This window comes from Sorex araneus, chromosome 5, assembly GCF_027595985.1.
Source record: "Sorex araneus isolate mSorAra2 chromosome 5, mSorAra2.pri, whole genome shotgun sequence".
Classification (NCBI taxonomy): domain Eukaryota; kingdom Metazoa; phylum Chordata; class Mammalia; order Eulipotyphla; family Soricidae; genus Sorex; species Sorex araneus.
The window spans coordinates 130842934-130862290 of record NC_073306.1 but is presented as its reverse complement, the minus strand read 5'-3'; the positions used below and the strand labels follow the sequence as shown (position 1 = coordinate 130862290).

Genomic DNA, 19357 nt, shown 5'->3' with positions numbered 1-19357 from the left:
ATCACTGATAGAGCAGCTTCAAATTCCACTCAGGGTGCAACTGCAGTTGCACTGAATCCCGCAGTATAAGCATGCCTGCATGTCATTATGGGAAATAGTGGAAAATTTTACAGGCTGACATCCAGAATGTCTGCGGTTCTTTTTTCATATTTCTTTCTTCCTACAAAGCAGTTATTAGACCCGAAGTTGGATTTTTTTAAGCTGGAAATTTCCACTGTTTTTTTTTTTTAACTAGCCCTCTTAAATGTAAACTGCAAAACAATCCAAAATTCAACATGACAGACAGAAATAATATATATATATATATATATATATCTTCAAATTAAGGTGAGAGGACTGTAATAGCAAATTAAGAGACTATAACTCTCTTTGTGTCCATGGAAGGTACCTAATCCCAGGACCCTTAGTTTAGAAAGCCTTAATTTAGGGAGACCATGACTGTAATAAATTCAGATAAATACAAGTGTAATAAACAGTACATTGTAAAGATTGTATTTTCTCATTAAATTATACTGGAGGCACTCAAAAGCTACAACTCAGTGGAACAATGATGCATAGAAGCCTTGAAAAGAGATGAAAATATAATATAATCTGATGAGAAATAATATATTCTATACTAATAGTGGTAAAAAGAGAACAGAAATATAACTTCTAAGGTAAATACACATTTTAAATAGGTTTTCAGCACCATTTCATTAGGGTTGTATCAGGTAATATATATTGATGTCTTTAACATGAATTTGCAGTAATGAGGAAACAGGCAAAAATTTATTGATCCATTTTTAATAAAGAGGAAAAAAAAACAAGTGTCAGACTAAAATGTAAGATGGGGTCAGGGATGGCTGAATGGCAGAGTATTCTGTATGAGATCCTGGATTTATCCCCAGCAAGGCAAAATAAAAACTAAAATAAGTGGGTAAATTGCTTGCATTACACACATCCAACATGGTTTCGATCCCCAACACAACATATGGTCCCCCAAAGTCCACCAGGAATGATACCTAAGCTCAGAGTCAGGAGTAAACCCTGAGCACCGTTGGGTGAAGTCAAAAAATGAATGTATAATACATATGTTTTAAAAGGTGAAACCGGAAATGTAAATTGAAGAGTAATTATAAGAGGATTTGGAAACTCCATGGGAGTTTAGTTTCAAACTCTTAAGACAAGGACCAGATTTCATCTCTCCAGGCAATCAAGGAACGTGAAAGAACAAGATTTTTTTTTAAAAAAATATGAGGAAAAAAAGCAACTCTCATGAGCAACAGAAAAATATATAAATATAGTATAATCTCTTTGGAGGTAAGCAGGAAAACGTTTTAAAACGTTGTTTTGTGGCTGGGGGCAGAGTGATAGTACAGCAGGTAGGGCTCTTGCATTGCATACAGCTGATCAGGGTTTGATCCCCAGCATCCCTTATTGGGCCCTGAGTACCACCAGGAGTGAGCCACTGAGCATAACCAGGTGTGCCCCCCACTAAAAACAAAAGAGAGAGAGAAAGAAAAGAAAGTGATTTTGTGGGCTGGAGTGAGAGTGTAGCAGGTAGGGCACCTGTCTCGCACCTGGCCAACCCAGGTTCAACCCCTGGCACCCCATAAGGTCCTAGAGCCAGGAGTAATTGAGCATCACCAAACGTGGCCCCACCACCACCCAAAACAAAAGTTATTTTGCTTGGGGACCAAGGATGTGCGTTCAGTAATACAGCAAATGTCTTGCATGTATCAAGTCTTGCTCTGACTTGCACCACTGCCAGGAATAAGTGGCAAAATTTTTTTTTTTGTTTTATTTCTGGGTTTTTATTATGCTTTGGTCTTGGTGTCAGGGATCAAATCCAAAGTCCCACACATGTCAAGTATCATTATCATCATCATCATCCCGTTGATCGTCGATTTTCTCGAGCAGTCTCAGTAACGTCTCCATTTGTCCTAGCCCTGAGATTTTAGAAGCCTCTCATTACTCGTCCTTCCCAATGGTGCCGCATTGGAGGCTCTTTCAGGGTCAGGGGAATGAGACCCATCATTCTTTTTTTTTTTTTTTTTGCTTTTTGGGTCACACCTGGCAATGCACAGGGGTCATTCCTGGCTCATGCACTCAGGAATTACCCCTGGCGGTGCTCAGGGGACCATATGGGATGCTGGGATTTGAACCTGGGTCGGCCGCGTGCAAGGCAAACGCCCTACCCGCTGTGCTATCACTCCAGCCCCGGGACCCATCATTCTTATTGGTTTGGGCATATGAATACACCACGGGGAGTTTGTGAGGCTCTTCCATGCAGGCAGGAAACTCTCGGTATTTTGCCAGGTTCTCCGAGAGGGAGAACTAGGCTATAAGATACTGAGTTTTCCTTTATCCAAAACTGTCACTTCTGGGGCTGGAGCGAAAGCACAGCGGGTAGGGTGTTTGCCTTGCACGCGGCCAACCCAGGTTCGATTTCCAGCATCCCAAAGGGTCCCCCAAACACCGCCAGGAGTGATTCCTGACTGCAGAGCCAGGAGTAACCCCTGTGCATCACCGGGTGTGACCCAAAAAGCAAAAAAAAAAAGAAAAAAACAAAACCCACCCTGTCACTTCTATGATTTGGGTACTAACGCAATACTCATGCCAGGATAAAGATCTACCCAGAATTCACTACAGCATCATTCAAAGTAAAGAAAGAAAATAGTAATGAAGAATGGGTTAAAATACACCAAATAAATTCATACAATGCACCATTTAACAGCATTTTAAAGACATGAGGTGAAAGGGCAGGGGAAAATCCCTCAACAGGCGGGAACATACAATTACATGCATGAGGCCCTGAGTCTATCCCAGGCACCAAATGGCCCGTCAGCATGGATAAGTGCAGTTCTGGAAGCCCCCAACTTCTGCCCTGTGTGGTCCTGGAGGTTCCCAAGCACTGCCAGGGTTGCCCTGGAGGCTCCAGTGGGGCATAAGCAATACTGCATCACTGGGCCGGAGCACTGAACTGCCCAGATCAGCTACATATTACTGGGAGTGGCCCCAAGCCCCCCTGAGAATTGCTAAAAATACTTATATTTTTGAGAGAGTCTCCAAGTTCTCTTCCAAAACTCTAAGAGGAGCCCACTATGTTCCCATTCATTAAAAACGAAGAGGGGGGGCACTGGAGTGGGGCGGCACCAGCCCAAACTCCAAGTGGTCTCAGCCGCCGGAAGTCACGCCCTCGACCCACCCTCGGCACCATCTTGCCACATTCAACAGAGAAGCGGCCAGGCATTCTGGTGAGCAACGCGGCCCGGAAAATGCTCCAGACCCGAACTGGGGCCAACAACACCGAGGAGCCAGACGGAGGAGGTGCAGCCTGCACACCTTCTCCAGATGGAGCCCTGGCGACACTGAGCAGCAACTAACACGGCTCCGGGATTCGGGACTGGGACACATCCGAGCCACGCGGCCACTAACGCAGCCAAGCGACCTTTTCTAAAACCTGAAAACATACAATCTTTTAATGGAAAACTAATTATCAAATGCTCCCTTAGTAGGGCTATCTTGTTTGGGGGTATAACTCCCACAACAATAGTGAGTTTTGTGTTGAAATATGGAACGTAATCAAGGTGAAGAGAAAATGAAGTGAAATTCATCAGTTATACAGTTGGGGTGGGGGGCGGGGGGTATACTGGGGATTTTGGTGGTGGAATATGGGCACTGGTGAAGGGATGGTGTTTGAATACGGTATAACTGAGACATAAACCTGAGAACTTTGTAACTTTCCACATGGTGATAAAATAAAAAAAAAAAAAAGAAGAAGAGGGATCCGAGGGTGGGGCATGTTTTGGATGTATAAGGCCCCTGATACAATGTCTGACACATACATACACACACATTAACAGGGTATCACTGTATCACTGTCACTGTCATTCCACTGTTCATCGATTTGCTCAAGTGGGCACCAGTAATGTCTCCATTGTGAGACTTGTTACTGTTTTTGGCATATCGAATACATCACAGGTAGCTTGCCAGACTGCCGTGCGGGCGAGATAATCTCAGCAGCTTGCCGGGCTCTCCGAGAGGGACGGAGAAATCAAACCCGGGTCAGCCACGTGCAAGTCAAACACCCTACCGGCTGTGCTACCACTCCAAACAGGGTAAGGGAGAAAATAAAAATGGGGGCCGGGAGGGGAAGATAGCCATCATTTATATAAAGAACAGCCTTTCTTAGCAGCCCTGGGAGGGAAGCGATAATGAACAAACACCTGGGGGTAATAAGAGCCTTTTCACAGTATACATCTTTTCAGTTTAAATAAAGAACTTATTTTTCACAATAAGCACTACAGTATAAAAAAAAGTTGGGGAAAAAAGATTAGAAGCAGCAACTAACTCCCTTTAGCTCTACGCCATCTCTTCCACGAAGTTTTCCCTAACAAGCACAACTGAAAATGACCTTTCTTCCTCTGAACTTCCGAACCATTTATTTACGTTGCTACAACTATGTTTTCTCAATTACACTTATTTCTCAACTAAGTCATACACTGCTAGATCACAAAACAATTTAAATGTCCACAATACTTAACAGTGCTTTGAAGAATAAAAAGATCTGAATGACTTTCAGAAGGACAGTCCTGTCCTAGGGCAATGGGGAAATATGAATGCAATTTTAAGACCCAGACATGATTTATCTAAGACTAAGAGGATGAAATTATTCCCAAGCAAATCCTTAAAACTTCATATCATCTCAACTTCCACGCAGAAACAGATTTGGGAGTTTAATTCTAGAGACTTTCACATCAAAACAAAATAGTACCCATGTTGGACCAAAAATTATTATCATTGAAAAAAAACAACAGTTTTTAAAAGCTGGTGAAGAAATGGTCCCTATCACAAGGACAATTAGAATGAATCTGCTCTACCAATCAATTACCCCTCTACACAAAAGGCAGTTAAGATATAGAGAGCCAAAGATATGGTTCAAAGGGCTGGAGCACTTTTTTCTGTATGAAAAAATTCCAGATTACATCCCTAGCACTGCATGGTCCTCTGAGCACCATGCTAAGAGCAGCCCAAACATCAAAGGGTGTGGCTCAAAAGACAAAATATTCGTATCAAGAGGATGTACAAAGAGGTCAAGCCCTAGAAGGCATGTCTAGCAAGTACAAGGACCTGAGGGGTTTTATTTGTTTGTTTGCTTTGAGTCACACCCCACAATCTCAGGGGTTACTCCTGGCTCTGCACTCAGGACTTACTCATGGCAGTGCAGAGGATCGTATGGGATGCAGGGGAACAAACACAGATTGGCCATGTGCAAGGCAAACACCCTAGCATCACTCCGGCCTGTAGGAGGTCCTGAGTTTGAACCCCAGCACCACATGGTGGTCGATCCCCACTTCAAACACCACCAAGTGTGGCTCTCCTGGTTCCAAAACCACTGGGAGTGGCCTCCACACATTTTTTTTTTCCTCTACACATTTTAGAAGGATAAAATTTAAGATGTGTCAGAGACTGGGGTGCTAACCCAAAAAGCAGAGCACATGCCTTCCGTGCATCCCGAGTTTCATCCATGACACCATATGGTCTCCCACAGAGGTTCAAATCAGGAAACAAGAATTAAAATTACTTAAATGTGACAGGATCTGAGCTGGGCCTTAACAACTACTGAGTAAGAAAGAAAATGTTTTTTTTTTCCTAAAAATTAGCATGAACAGAGGCCTGAGTGATAGTACAGTGGGTAGAGAGTTTGTCTTGCACATACAGCTGGAAGCAGGTTCAATCCCTGGCATCTCATATGGTGCCCTGAGCACCATCAGGAATAATTCCTAAGTGCAGAGCCAGAAGTAATACCTGAGCATCGCTGTGTGACTCAAAAACCAAAAAATAAATAATGTAAATAAAACATGGGGTAATAAAAGTGGGATGATACAGGAGTTAAGGGACTTGCTTAGTATGCAGTCTGCCCTGGTTGGAACCACTGGCAACTCAAATGGTCACCTGTAGTGACCCAAGCACAGAGCCAGGAGTAGCCCCTGAGGACCACTAGGTACGCCCACACACACACACAAAACAACAACAACAAAAATGCTATGAGTGAAATTATTAAATGAATGAACTTATACTGTATTCTATAGATTTTTAAGCAAAACACACACACACACACACACACACAAAGAGGTCAAATGCTTGATAAGGGGCCAGAGACACTTGTACAGAAGTTAGGATACTTGTCTTGTATATAACCAAACTGGGTACCATCCCAGGAACCCCACAGGGTCCCCCAGCACCACCAGGAGTGATTCTTGAGTGCAGAGCCCTGAGCCACCACTGGGTGTGGCTTCAAAATAAAACAATAAAATAAAATAAGAAAATAAAATAGAAAGTTAATGGCAAATTCACAACTTCAAGTCCTTCTAATCTGGGTTCTGTCCACTTAAATTTTCTACCATTCTAGATGAACCGTGCATTTGAAACAGTTTTCTAAGGGCCAGAGCAACAGTACAGTGGGTAGGGCACCTGCCTTGCATGGGGCCAACCTGGGTTCCATCCCCAGCCCCCAGCACTCCATATGGCTGTACCCACCCCACCCCACCCCCCACCATGCCAGGAGTGATCCCTGAGTATCTCCAAGTGTGGCAAAAAAAAAAGTTACCTGACTTCCATTTCACTGATTTCTAACAAAATCTTTTTTTTAAAGTTAGTATGTTACTAGCCCTGTCATTTTATTTGAAAAAGGCACCACTGACCTTTTTATGTGTGTGTGGAGTTATATTTTTCCTAGATACATCCAAACACTTGCTCTGACAACAATGTAGCCAACTATCTTGGTCGGAAAGAAAGTACTATCATAAAACACAACCATCTCCAGGCAGCCAAGAAATGAACTTGGATGGAGCAGAGGGTATAGAGACTAGAGAAACAATTCCAGGAAGACAATACTGGGTAATCCTTAAAACATTTTCAAATAAAGTTGCCAAATTTCAATCTGGAAACAAAATCAAGCTGATATAGCTACTCTACAGAGTGACTTAAATTCAATAATCCATTTCACTGATGACAGCTTTACTGAGAGTAAAGAAAATATGACTTCATTTTCTTACAACAGCAGAGGCCTGAAAACTCTCTCTCTCACACACACACATACACACACACACACACACACACACAGAAACGCATGCGCGCGTTTTGCTGCTTGCATATAGTATAGACTACACAGTAAAGTCAATAGCTCAATGTCATTCTGTGCCCAAATTCATGAGTCAGCACTGAAAACTGCATCTTCAGATCTTCAGTCTATTATCTTGTATGAAGGGCTTAACCCATTTATGTTTAACCAATTTAAGTAAAACATATGTAACATAATGTTTTAAGTTTACAGAATTTCTAATATAAGGAATCATGGAAGATCAGTTTATCACTTTGCTTTACACATTTAAAATAGACCAAATGACACTGAGTTGTACAAATCTTACAAATTTACAAACTATTCCCAACTCTTCAATAGCAAGTAATATTTGCAAAACAATGAGCTAACAAATTACACTAATCATATAACAAAGGGGTAAATATTTAAATGTCCACCCATGAAGACTTTTAAAAGTCATTTTAGAAGTGAGTACATGGTCACCCTGCCTTCAACCAGCAACAGTGAACTCTTATTTATGAAAATGCCCATTTAGGCCATTTAGATTATGATACACTAGTATTTCCTCTACTTAAACAGAAGAGCAAAGACTATTTACTTTAAAAGCCTTCCCCCTTTTCCTTTAAAACCCTTTCTTCCACCTCCCCATGCTTTCTTCTCTTCTGTACTGAAGTTCTCAAATGCATAAGATGGAGGAACAATACCACAATACACTGCAGGCGTCCTGCCTACTAGTCAGTCATTATTCTTAAGGTTTGAGAACTTGCAAAACACTGCTTGGGTTGCTTTGAAATTCCCTCTTTCAGATTTTCCCTCCTTCATGGAACATCATCTATTTCAAAGAATGTCTTCAGCAATGTCTTGTTGCACCCTAAAAACTGTCATAACAAACCAAAAATGTTAGCTTTTGCTATGATGGTAGTATATAAATCATTTAAGTTTAGCAAAAAAATCACTGCAAAAATCAATCTAAAAATACAAAAAGATAAAGAGAAAAAATTATCACTAGTCAATCAAATATAACACTACTTTTCTTATATTAATACAGTTTCTGAATAATTTCATATGTATGTGGAAATACCTGGAGACTAAAATATGACCATCAATTTTTTGGGGGGAGCCACACCTAGCATTGCTCAGGGGTTACTCAAGGTTCTGTGTTTAGAGTCACCCCCATCAGTGCTCAGGGTTTACATGGTTCTGGGGATTAAACCTGGGCATTCTACAGGTAAAGCATACAATCAACCTGTTGAGCTTTCTCTCCAGCCTTTCCTATGATAGTTGGGGGTGTCCACACCTAGTGGCGCTCAGGGCTTACTTCTGGCTCTGTGCTCAGAGATCACTCATACAGAGCTCAAGAGATCATATGGGGTGCCAGGAACTAAACCCAGATCAGTCGCATGCAAGGCAAGCACCATACCCACTGTACTTTATCTTTTTTTTTTTTTTTACTTTTCAGGTCACACACGGCGATGCACAGGGGTTACTCCTGGCTTTGCATGCAGGAATCACTCCTGGCGGTGCTCAGGGGACCATATGGGATGCTGGGTATCGAACCCGGGTCGGCTGCATGCAAGATAAACGCCTTACCCGCTGTGCTATCACTCCAACCCTGTGTACTTTACCTTTCTGGCCCCTCTCCTACCACTTTTTCAAAAAGAAAGTAAGGCCCAAGAGATAGTAGAAAGATAAGGCACTTGCCTTGCACACAGCCAAGTCCAGTTCAATCCCTGGAACCACCAGGAGCGATCCCTGAGCACAGAGTCAGGAGTAAAACCTGAGAACCACTGGGGAGGTGTGGACGAAAAACCCAAAACTAATTTTCAAAAAAAACTATTAAGAGAGCTATAGTTCTAAAACTACTTGGCTGAGTAGAAAGGGATACATTATTACTTACTAAAATGAAAGTTCATACTAACATAAAATATTGAGGCCTAGGGTTGTACCTCATGTTAGCACAGACTTTACACGCATAGGACTTTGGATTCAATCCTTACCTCCACAGAAAACAAAGTGAATCTGGGATGTTTGACTTTTACTCAGTTGACCTGGGTTTGATCCCCAGCATCCCATATGGTTCCCTGAGTACCACCAGGAGTGATTCCTGAGTACAGGGCAGTGGTAACTCCTTAGTATTGCTGGGTGCAGCCAGAAAAACAAAAATAAAGAGTTGGCAGGGGAAGGGAGCAGACGATCAAAAAGCTGGGACACATATTTTGCATACTGGAATCCTAGGTTCAACTCCCAGCAGGAGTGACCCCTGAGCACTGAGGCAGCAATAATCACCAAGTAAACCAGATGTGCCCCCCATACACACACACACACACACACACACACACACACACACACACACACACGGGTGAAGAAAAGCTTATCAGCAGCAATCTCCTAGAGACCTAGTGAATTTCCCATTTTATTTGAATACACTTTGATGGAGACAACAGTACGTAATACAAAACCTAGGAGGTTGCTGAGAAAAACAATGAGTGACAACAAAAGAGGAGCAGAGAGAGCCACACATGTGGCTCAGTGGTAGAATACCTGCCTTGCACATGCGGGGCCCTAGGTTTGATTCCAAGCAATGCAACGCACACAAACATAAAATCCCTGGGCTTAAACCGAGCGCTGATGGGGGGATCCCAAACACAGAGCCTCAAGTAGCCCCTGAGCAATGCTGGTAATCGTTCCCCCTCCCCCCCAAAAAATGATGATCATATTGAAGTCTCTTTTTTTTTTTTTCCTTTTTGGGTCACACCCAGCGATGCTCAGGGGTTACTCCTGGCTTTGCACTCAGGAACTACTCCTGGCGGTGCTTGGGGGACCATATGGGATGCCGGGGATCGAACCCGGGTCGGCCGCGTGCAAGGCAAACGCCCTACCCGCTGTGCTATCGCTCCGGCCCCAATATATTGAAGTCTCTTAAGAGGGGTGGGGAGAACAAATTATCTGCCCAGTTCAGCACAGGCAGTTTCCACTTTAAGTCAAAAGCATTAAAAGTGAAGGTAGGTAAAATACAATGGCTCATGAGTAACAATTAATCAAATTGTTACAATAAAATTTTTTTCCAATACCACAGGAAAAATAAAAAGACTAATTTATTTTAAATACTCAATAAAGCTTAACCCAGTACAACAAAATAATTTACCTAGTCCCCTGGAGTTTGTTATAATGGGATTTAACCTGTACACTCAACATTCAATTAACCATGAGGCTTATCCTAATTGAGGATTATGCTGACTTCTACAGCCCTTTCCCACGTACCCATCTACCACTGCAACTCAGCTGCCATAGCTACAAAAATCAAAGCCCCAGGGAGCAGTAAATTATACATTACTGAGTGATGCCAGGCCAATATTCCCTTTATCTCATCTTGTAAGAGTTAAAAACTGAGTCATCCAATCAGCTTATTTTCCAAAAAGTAAAGTTTCATAACCCTCACTCAGAGTTTCCAGCCAAGGATTAAACACTTCAGGGCTGGAGATAGTACAGCAGGTAGGGACCTTGCCTTGCACGGAGCCAGCCCAGGTTCTATCCTCTACATCCCATATGATCCACAGAGCACTGTCAGGAATAACTCCTGAGCATAGAGCCAGGAGTAACCCCTGAGTATTAATAAATGCGGTCCAAAGAAAAAAGGGAAAATTAAATATTTCAGAAGAAAGCTTCAAGAAACAACAGGCACAAAAAAAGTCATAGTTTAGGCCTGAGAGATAGCTCAAGTGATAGAACACAAGCTTAGCATGCGTGAGGCTGAGTTCCATTCTTAGCATGACAAGGTCCCCAAAGTACCACCACAGGGGGAGACCCCTATTTTTTTAATCATTCTATAAAATATTTTTTAATGGGGGGCTGGAGCGATAGTACGTGGTTAGGGCACTTGCTTTGCACACAGCGAACTCGTGTTCAATCCCTAGCACCCTAATGTGGTCCCCTAAGTACCACCAGTAGTGACCCCTGAATGAAGAGCCAGGAATAAACCTTGAGCAGAGTCCGGCGTTGCCCCAAAAACAAAACAAAAATTTAACTTTATAAATTAAAATAGTTTATAGAAATAAATGTTACCATCAGACCCCATCCTCCAAGCATGGCTGGGTGTGGCCCAAAAAACAAAAAGAAAAAAGGATAAACAGAAAAGACACTGGCCCATTTTCTCTTTGAAATAGAGAATGTTCACCAGTTAGGTCAGGCTCCCAACACTTACTATACCGTAAATAAACCTTTATGGCTGCCCCCTATAAACTGACTGAGGCCTACAGAACCTACCAAGATGAATTAATGCAACAAAGTTGGAACTGGCAGTAGAAGTCTAAGAAGATCATTCAGTCTGTGGATAAATCAGTCTTCTACACGCTGCAGGTCTTCCTTCTGCTCCTGCTGTGTGTCTTTTGGCCATTTTCCTGTTCGTTTAACAACTCCCCACCAGAAAGAAGGAAAGGGAACGGCAAGAAAATTCAAATCAATCATTTGTTAAGAAGCTGAAAATAAGGCTGGCTCTCAATAAACTGCATCCTAACTGAAAAATAATCTTCTCCCAGAAACCCTGTCAGAAAAACCAATGGGCAAAAAAAATTGACCTCACAAACATTAAAAAAGTGAAGGAATAAATCTCATTACATAGTCCTTCCCTCCACTTTAACAATAAAATGTTCGTGGGGCCGGAGTGATAGCACAGCGGGTAGGGCGTTTGCCTTGCACGAGGCCGACCCGGGTTCGATCCCCGGCATCCCATATGGTCCCCCAAGCACCGCCAGGAGTGATTCCTGAGTGCAAAGCCAGGAGTAACCCCTGAGCATCGCTGGGTGTGACCCAAAAAGCAAAAAAAAAAAAAAAAAAAAAAACTATAAAATAAAAAAAAAAAACAATAAAATGTTCGTTTTGTAATCCCCCTCCCAAAAAACATTCAGAGATGGAAGTAAATGCCTACATTTTACTGCAACTATGCTGTCTCACAGAACCTCAGCAAACCAGCTGTGCTCCCAAAATTTACACAGTATTATAAACCAATGTCTCATCAATAAATTTTTTAATTTTTGGTTAAACATAAACATTTAGTCACTTCTATGAATTGGAAAAGTTGACTGCTCCCAGAGCTTTAGCCACTCAATAGTGCAAAAAAAAGGGGGGAGGGGGAAATACTGAGAAAGACAGACAGACAGTAAGAGAAGTGCCTGCCATAGAGGCAGGCTAGGGGTGAGATGGGGGGGGGTGATAGGAGGAAAATTGGAGTTGGGGACATAGATGTTGGGAAATGTGCACTGGTGGAGAGATGGGTGTTCAAACACTACGACTGAAACCTAATCATGAACTGCTTCGTAAGGGTCTATCTCACAGTGATTCAATTAAAAAAAAAATTTTAAGGGAATATTCTATACTACAGAATACAATAAATGCAAACCAAACTAGGATAGGTACTGTCTGATTTAGCCTAGGACAAACTTCATCAATCATAACGAGCATCCTCTTTAGATAGCATTCAAAGAATAACAATTGTATAAATGGTGGTTCCTTTGCTATATATTCAGGTAAATAGCCACTGGAGGCTACATGAAAATTTTAAGTTTTCAAAATTTTACCACATTCTTTTGTCATTGCTTGAAATTAGTCAGAAAAAAAAAAGAAACCCTAAAGTCACTTTAATTTAGCAACTAATCAAGGGATGCAACAATAGCAATTTTGAGTTGTTTATTTTGGGGTTTTCTACCCTTACCTATTGTCCAAAGTAAAATTTTTTTAATTCATTATTTATGTTTTTGCTTTTTTTGGGGGGGAGGTGTCACACCGGGCATTGCACAGGGGTTACTCCTGGCTCAAGCACTGACAAGGCAAATGACCTACCTGCTGTGCTATCGCTCCAGCCCCTAAAATTCATTATCTTCTTAAAAGATATATCAAAAGCAAAGTGGTCTTCAAGTTAAAAGGACTTATTCTAGAACCATACTGCCAATGTGCCAAAAAACATTTTTTTTTTAGTTTTTTATATTTAGGGGCTGGAGAGATTGTAAGGCACCTGTCCTGCATGTACCCGACTGGTTTCGATCCCAAGCATCCCATATGGTTCCCCAAACAGCACCAGGAGTGATTCTTGAGTGCATAACCAGGAGTAACCTCTGAGCACCGCCAGGTGTAACCCAAAAAATAAATAATTTTGGGCGTTCGCCTTTCACACAGCCAACCCGAGTTCGATTCCTCCGCCCCTCTCGGAGAGCCCGGCAAGCTACCGAGAGTATCGAGCCCGCAAGGCAGAGCCTGGCAAGCTACCTGTGCGTATTGGATATTGGATATGCCAAAAACAGTAACAATAAGTCTCTCAATAAGAGACGTTACTGGACCCCAGCTCGAACAAATCGATGAGCAACGAGATGACAGTGATATTTAATATGTCCCTGACAGAGTAAACTTAGTTAAAAAAAAAAAAAGATGCAAGGAAGCATCTGTAATCATTTCAAGAACCTCTAAAAACATGGCTCCTAGAGGGAAAATAAAAGAGTTCATGGTTCAACAGAACACTCACTCCTTACTGAATGAATTCTAACTTATTTGCTTAGAGAGGGTGGGGTGAACTGCAGAATCAATTCTTATGCAGGAGGAGAAATGCACCATATACTTTCAAAGTGTAGTGAAATTAATACAATTCCCTATATTCTAGTATCACTGAATTATTTTTAATGAACTGCTAGCAGTGGTAGACTTAACATACCCATCTGAACGTACAAAAACAGAATCATGTTGGGGTTGTTTTGCATTTCCAAGTCTCTTTAGTTAAGGAATTTTTCACAGGAGGAGCATTTCCTACATCACTCTGCCAAGATTAGAGCTTCCCAATTGAGCACACAATCCTCCAGTCCAATATGCACCTCTGCATATCACAACGGACGTCTGCATCTTCCTTGAATGCAGAATGAGGAATTCAGTCCTTTCTATAGATACAGAGAAACCCCTATAATTTTGGAATCACAGGCAATCTAGAGAACTGCTCATTTAAATGCAGAACCTGAAGCAACCTCCAGTGACAGGAGCTATAGTGTTCAGTATCATTTTACATGTTACACACACAGGCTTCATCTCACATACAAACAATGAACCCTGGCAAGGCTCTCTCCATCCTCAAGCCCCACTGACAGATTATTCCTCTAAGGGCGTCAGCAGACAAGGCACCATAAGCAGTTGAGTTCGAACGAGCTTTTCTTAGAGAGAGAAACATACTGTTAAGACAATAAAAAAAAAAAAAAAACAGGCTGCCCAACACACTTCCCCCTTTCTCCTGCTTATGTTCTTCTACGGCTCTTGCTATCCATCGGGGATGCTGCTTGAAATGAAAAACCTTCTAATAATCATTCCAAAGACCCAGAGTACACACCAGACACCAAGAACAGCCCCCGTCTCTGGGAAGGAGGGGAATCGGAGGGTTCAAGGAAGGAGTCGGAGGCTCGCTTCTCCATGTTTTCTGTACCTTTTCCCAGTGGACATCATCACGTCTGGCTAGAACCTCTAAGCGACAACCACGCGAGGGAACGATCTGCAAGCACAATTGGGGGGGATCTGCAGGTTTTTAGTCCGTCGCAGAGTTTTTATGCGGCACTGGCTCAAGACCCGCGACGTTCCGTGGGGTTGTGAGGGGTCGTCCCCATCCGCGGCTCAACAACCAGCTGCAACAAATATACTGACGTTTCCCGGGCAGCCCGGGGACCAGTGAGGCGGCTCTGAAGCGCGGCGGCGCGCCACGCCAGGAGCCAGCAGCAGTCGCAGGCACGACTCCTGCCACCACAACTCCTCTCAGACCCGCGGCAGCCGCGCGGGCTGGACCTCGCCCTCCTGCTTCTGGACGGTACCGGCTTAATAACAAAAACAGGTTGGCCCTGAAGCGCGGCTCAGAGCGACTGCAAAAAAAAAAAAGAAAAAGAAAAAAAAAGAAAAAAGGAAGTCCTCGCCTTCGCGAGGTGGGAGAGAAAAGAAGAAGAAGGAGGAGATGGGGTGGGGGGGAAAAGTTTCGACGGGGAGAGACTCTCTCCCCCCCCACCTTCCCCGACCCTGCACCCGGGAATCTCCAGCGCCTGCCAGGGAGCTGCAGCCTCGCGCCCCGCGCCCTCTCGCAACTGCGAGCCGGGGGAAGTTCTCCAGTCCGGGGTGCCCGCCCCGCCGGGGCCGCACGTCCAGGGGCTGTTAGCGCGGGGCAGCGGGGCGCGAGGCGTCCGAGCCGATGCGCCCAACTTCCCACTGGCCTGCACGACGGGGGCAGCAAAGGGAAAGGGGGGTGGGGGGGAGCCTTTTTCCTCAAGGAGGGGGGAACCGCTGAGAACCAAATGGAAATTCGCCGAGAATTCCTCACCCAAAAAATAAAAAGAAAGATTTAAAAAAAGACATATCTTTATACTTCAGATGCCCCCAAGTTGCAGGAAGACACACACACACACACACACACACACACACACACACACACACACACATACACACACTCACTCACTCACCCTGCCCCGGCAGTGACCTGCAGCGCGGCTCCCGCGAGGGCTCGGGGGAGGGGGGCGCGGGCGGGGGTCCGCGGGGCTCCCCCTCCGCCCCCCGACGCTCCCCGGTAACTGTGAAGGCGCCTCGACGGCAGGAGGAGGGGGCCGCGGGCCGCTTCCGAACGCAGCCCCCCCCCACCAAAGGCGGCGGGGAGGGAAAACTTTAGGGACGTGAGGGCAGAGCGGACCCCAACTCCTCGGGAGGACCCTGCGGTGCGGGGACCCCGAGCCGATCCCCGCGGGCAACCGCACCCCCCCGCGACGCCCCGAAACTCTCTGCGCGCCCCCCGCTCGGCGCGCCCCTCTCAGTCCCTCAGCGCCTCAGCCCCTCAAGCCTCTCAGCGCCTCAGCCCCTCAGCCCCTCAGCCCCTCAGCCCCTCAGCGCCTCAGCGCCTCAGCGCCTCAGCGCCTCAGCCTCCTCAAGCCCCTCAAGCCCCTCAGCCCTCAAGCCCCTCAGCGCCTCAGCCCCTCAGCCGAGCCGCGGGCGCCCGAGCTCGCGGCAGCCCCAGGCACTCGCCGCTCGCGTCCGCCGCGCACTGCGCCCCTCGCCGCCGCCGCGCTCCTTTATCTCCGCCACTCACCGCCCGCCGCCATTTTCCTCGCAGCTCCGCTTTAAATCGGAAACTCTCCGCTCCAGCCCGAGGAGCCGCCGCCGCCGCCGCCGCTGCCGCCGGCGCCACCGACTCAGCCGCCGCGGCCGCCGCCGGAGTCGCTGTGGAGGGGCAGAGGCGGCAGCGGCTGGAGCCGCCGCGCGGGGGCCGCTGGGATTTGTAGTCCCGAGGCCACGCCCAGCACTACCGGTCCCAGGGGGCCTTGCGCGGCCCGAGCTGCGGGCTCCCTCCGCGCCGCCGGCTGCCGTGCAGAGGCGCGAGAGCGCACCTGGTGGCTGCGAGCCTTGGGAACCTCTTTGCTCCCTGGCCAGCTGGACGCGGCCGCGGCAGGGTCGGGAGAGCTGGACCGCACGCCTCACCCTGCCCTCGGTCTTTTCCATATCTGCGTTCGTCCCGTAGTAGCTGATGTTGTGGGTGCGTTTATTGTATGCACTGACCCACCCGGCGAGCGTCCCGTAGGGACCCCTGGGGACCCCCTGCTGAAACCGGCAAACGGGCTGGAGCGATAGAACCGCGGGCAGAAAAGCGTTTGCCTTGCACACGGCTGACCCGCGTTCAGTCGCCGGCACGCCCCGAGGGTCCCCCCAGACCCCACTGGGAGCGATCCCTGAGCGCAGAGCCTGGTGGAAGCTCTGAGCACTGCCGGATGTGGCCCCCAAACCAAAGAAACTTTAAAGTAAAATGAGCAAACTAAGGCACAAAACTGTCACAAAAGGTGAGATTCTAGGAGAATTTTTTTTTTTATTAAATGACAAGGATGTCACAGGGTCAGCGGTAGCTGGACGACAGTATATTCACAGTAGTTTCGGCATCCAAGTATCACCCAATAGAGGTCAAGCACTTGTAACAGGAAACAGCACTTTTCTCCTTGAAGGAAAGATCCTCTGGTCTGCAACACCTTTATGATGGGTCGATCCTGCAATGAGGAAAGTAAAATGAGCCAGCCTCTGATAGTCAAGCCGGAGAAATGAGGCTAACCCAAACCTAACTTTGAAAACAGATAAATCCCTAATGTGGAACGTGCTACCTTTCACCTAGATAACAACAGAGGTGAAAACTCAATGCAACAAGTGAGAAGTAACTGGATTCAGGATTTTCTCTTTTTTTAATTATTTCTCTTCTTTTTGAGCTCCTTTTTTTTAGGCAACAAATCAACAAATCAAAACATATATATAATATTATACATATACATATATATACATATATATATATATATATATATATATATATATATCTGGGAGAGCCCAGCAGGCACAAGCTACAGAGAGTATCCCGCCCCCATGGGCAGAGCCTGGCAATCTCCCTGTGGTGTATTCAATATGCCAAAAACAGTACCGATAGGTCTCATTCCCCTGACCCTGAAAGAGCCTCCAATCATTGGGAAAGACAAGTAAGGAGAGGCTGCTAAAATCTCAGGGCCGGAAGGAATAGAGACGTTACTGGTGCCAGCTCGAGTAAATCGACGAACAACGGGATGTCAGTGATACAGTAATTATTTCTCTTCTTTTTGAGCTTCTCTTTTTTTTTCTTTTGATATAAAAAGGCTCCCTGGGGAAATTTTGAATATGAACTCAATCAGTGTTGTCTAAAGTGAGCAGAATGAAGTAGATGAGTCCCCGAGTGTGGCAGTGGCTTCCTCACTTCATCCCACCAGTTCCACCAGGAGTAGATTCTCAGCATAGCAGCCAGAGGGGATCCTGGTTCAAACCAAGTCGCTTTATTTGTCCTGCAAAATCTTTGCAGTGACCTGCAATGTCCTGCAAGAACTCAACTGTCCCTCTTCTCCACCACTCCCTCTGCGCTCTGCATTCGCCGGGCTCCAGGTCCCTCCGAAGTGCCCGGCACAGCCTGGCCTCAGAGACCTCAAGCTTGTTATTTCCTCTGCCAGCTTCACTTTCCCCCAAAAATGCCAATACCTCACTCCCTCATCTCCCCCATAGCCATTGTTCAAATATCACCTCCTGAGGGGACAGATTATAGGCTACACCCAGCTTTCGGCTCCGGGGTCCCTTCTGGTTAGGCTCGGGGGCACATTTGCAGTGCTGGGGACAGAATCAGGAACAGCCTCATGCAAAGCGATATCTCTCTGCGCCCTGTAATTTCTTTATTTTAGGTTCCCACCCACATCTGTGGCAGCTTTCCTGATCCCACTTCCTAGAGTCCTGTCTTTTCATAGCACTGTATGGGAACACTGCATGTTCTTAGTTAGTTGGTACTTACTATCTCTCTCTTGCCAAAATAAAGCTCCCTCGAGGAAGGGCTTTTTGTCTCTTGTCCTCACCCTACATCTTAGCACTAATGTGGGCCACCATAGAACTTATAATAATAGTGTGGGTTTACTCCATATGTCCTGTGCGGATGAATTCACTCCCCTATCGGACTCCCAATCACAAATTCTTTGTTTCAGATTGAGAATCTGGAGGAGGAAAAGAAAAAAAAAAAATACTAAAACCCTTATGGACCTGAACCACCAGGACTCACTTTTTTTTTTTTTTTTTTTTTTTGCTTTTTGGCTCACACCAGCAATGCACAGGGTTTACTCCTGGCTCTGCACTCAGTAATTACTCCTGGGCGGTGCTCAGGGGACCATATGGGATGCTGGGAATCAAACCCGGGTTGGCCATGTGCAAGGCAAACGCCCTACCCGCTGTGCTATCGCTCCAGCCCCAGGACTCACTCTTAAGGCTCCTTTTAGTTTATTTTTGTTTGGGGGTCATATCCAGAAGTGCTTAGGGCTTACTCCTGTCTCTGCACTCCGGTTTCATTCCTGACAGGGATGGGAGACCACACGGGATGCTAGGGATTAAACCTGATAGGCCGACTGCTCTACCCTCTATACTACTGCTTCAGCCCTTATGGCTCCCCGCTTCTCCCTTTGGTCTCCTGCACCAAATCAAGCACTCTCCACACACTAGCAAGATCTTTGAAAAGTCATGTATAAAAGCATGCCACTCTGAGGGCGGTGGAGAAATAGGACAGCAAGTAAGGTATTGCCTTGCAGCCAACCCAGGTTCAATCCTGATATCCCCAATGTACTTGGCATCCCCCAAGTACAACCAGAAGTGGATCCCGAGCAGATCCAGGAGTAAGTTTTGAGCACAGCCAGGTGTGAACCCAAAACTGTCACTGTCACTGTCATCCCGTTGCTCATCGATTTGTTC

The 19357-nt window shown here is 45.5% G+C and overlaps 1 protein-coding gene across 5 annotated transcripts in view; it reads right to left on the bottom strand.

Annotated features, from left to right (window-relative positions):
- The window catches only part of NCOA3 (nuclear receptor coactivator 3), a 122695-nt gene extending 106388 nt beyond the window's left edge, over positions 1-16307 (bottom strand). For 3 of the 5 annotated variants that reach the window (XM_055137514.1, XM_055137512.1, XM_055137516.1), the window contains exon 1: positions 16167-16307. The gene's annotated coding sequence lies outside the window, so the exon portion shown is untranslated. The remainder of the gene's footprint in view (positions 1-16166) is intronic. The other 2 variants (XM_055137515.1, XM_055137513.1) reach the window with 2 other exon arrangements.
- Positions 16308-19357: the final 3050 nt, after the last annotated feature.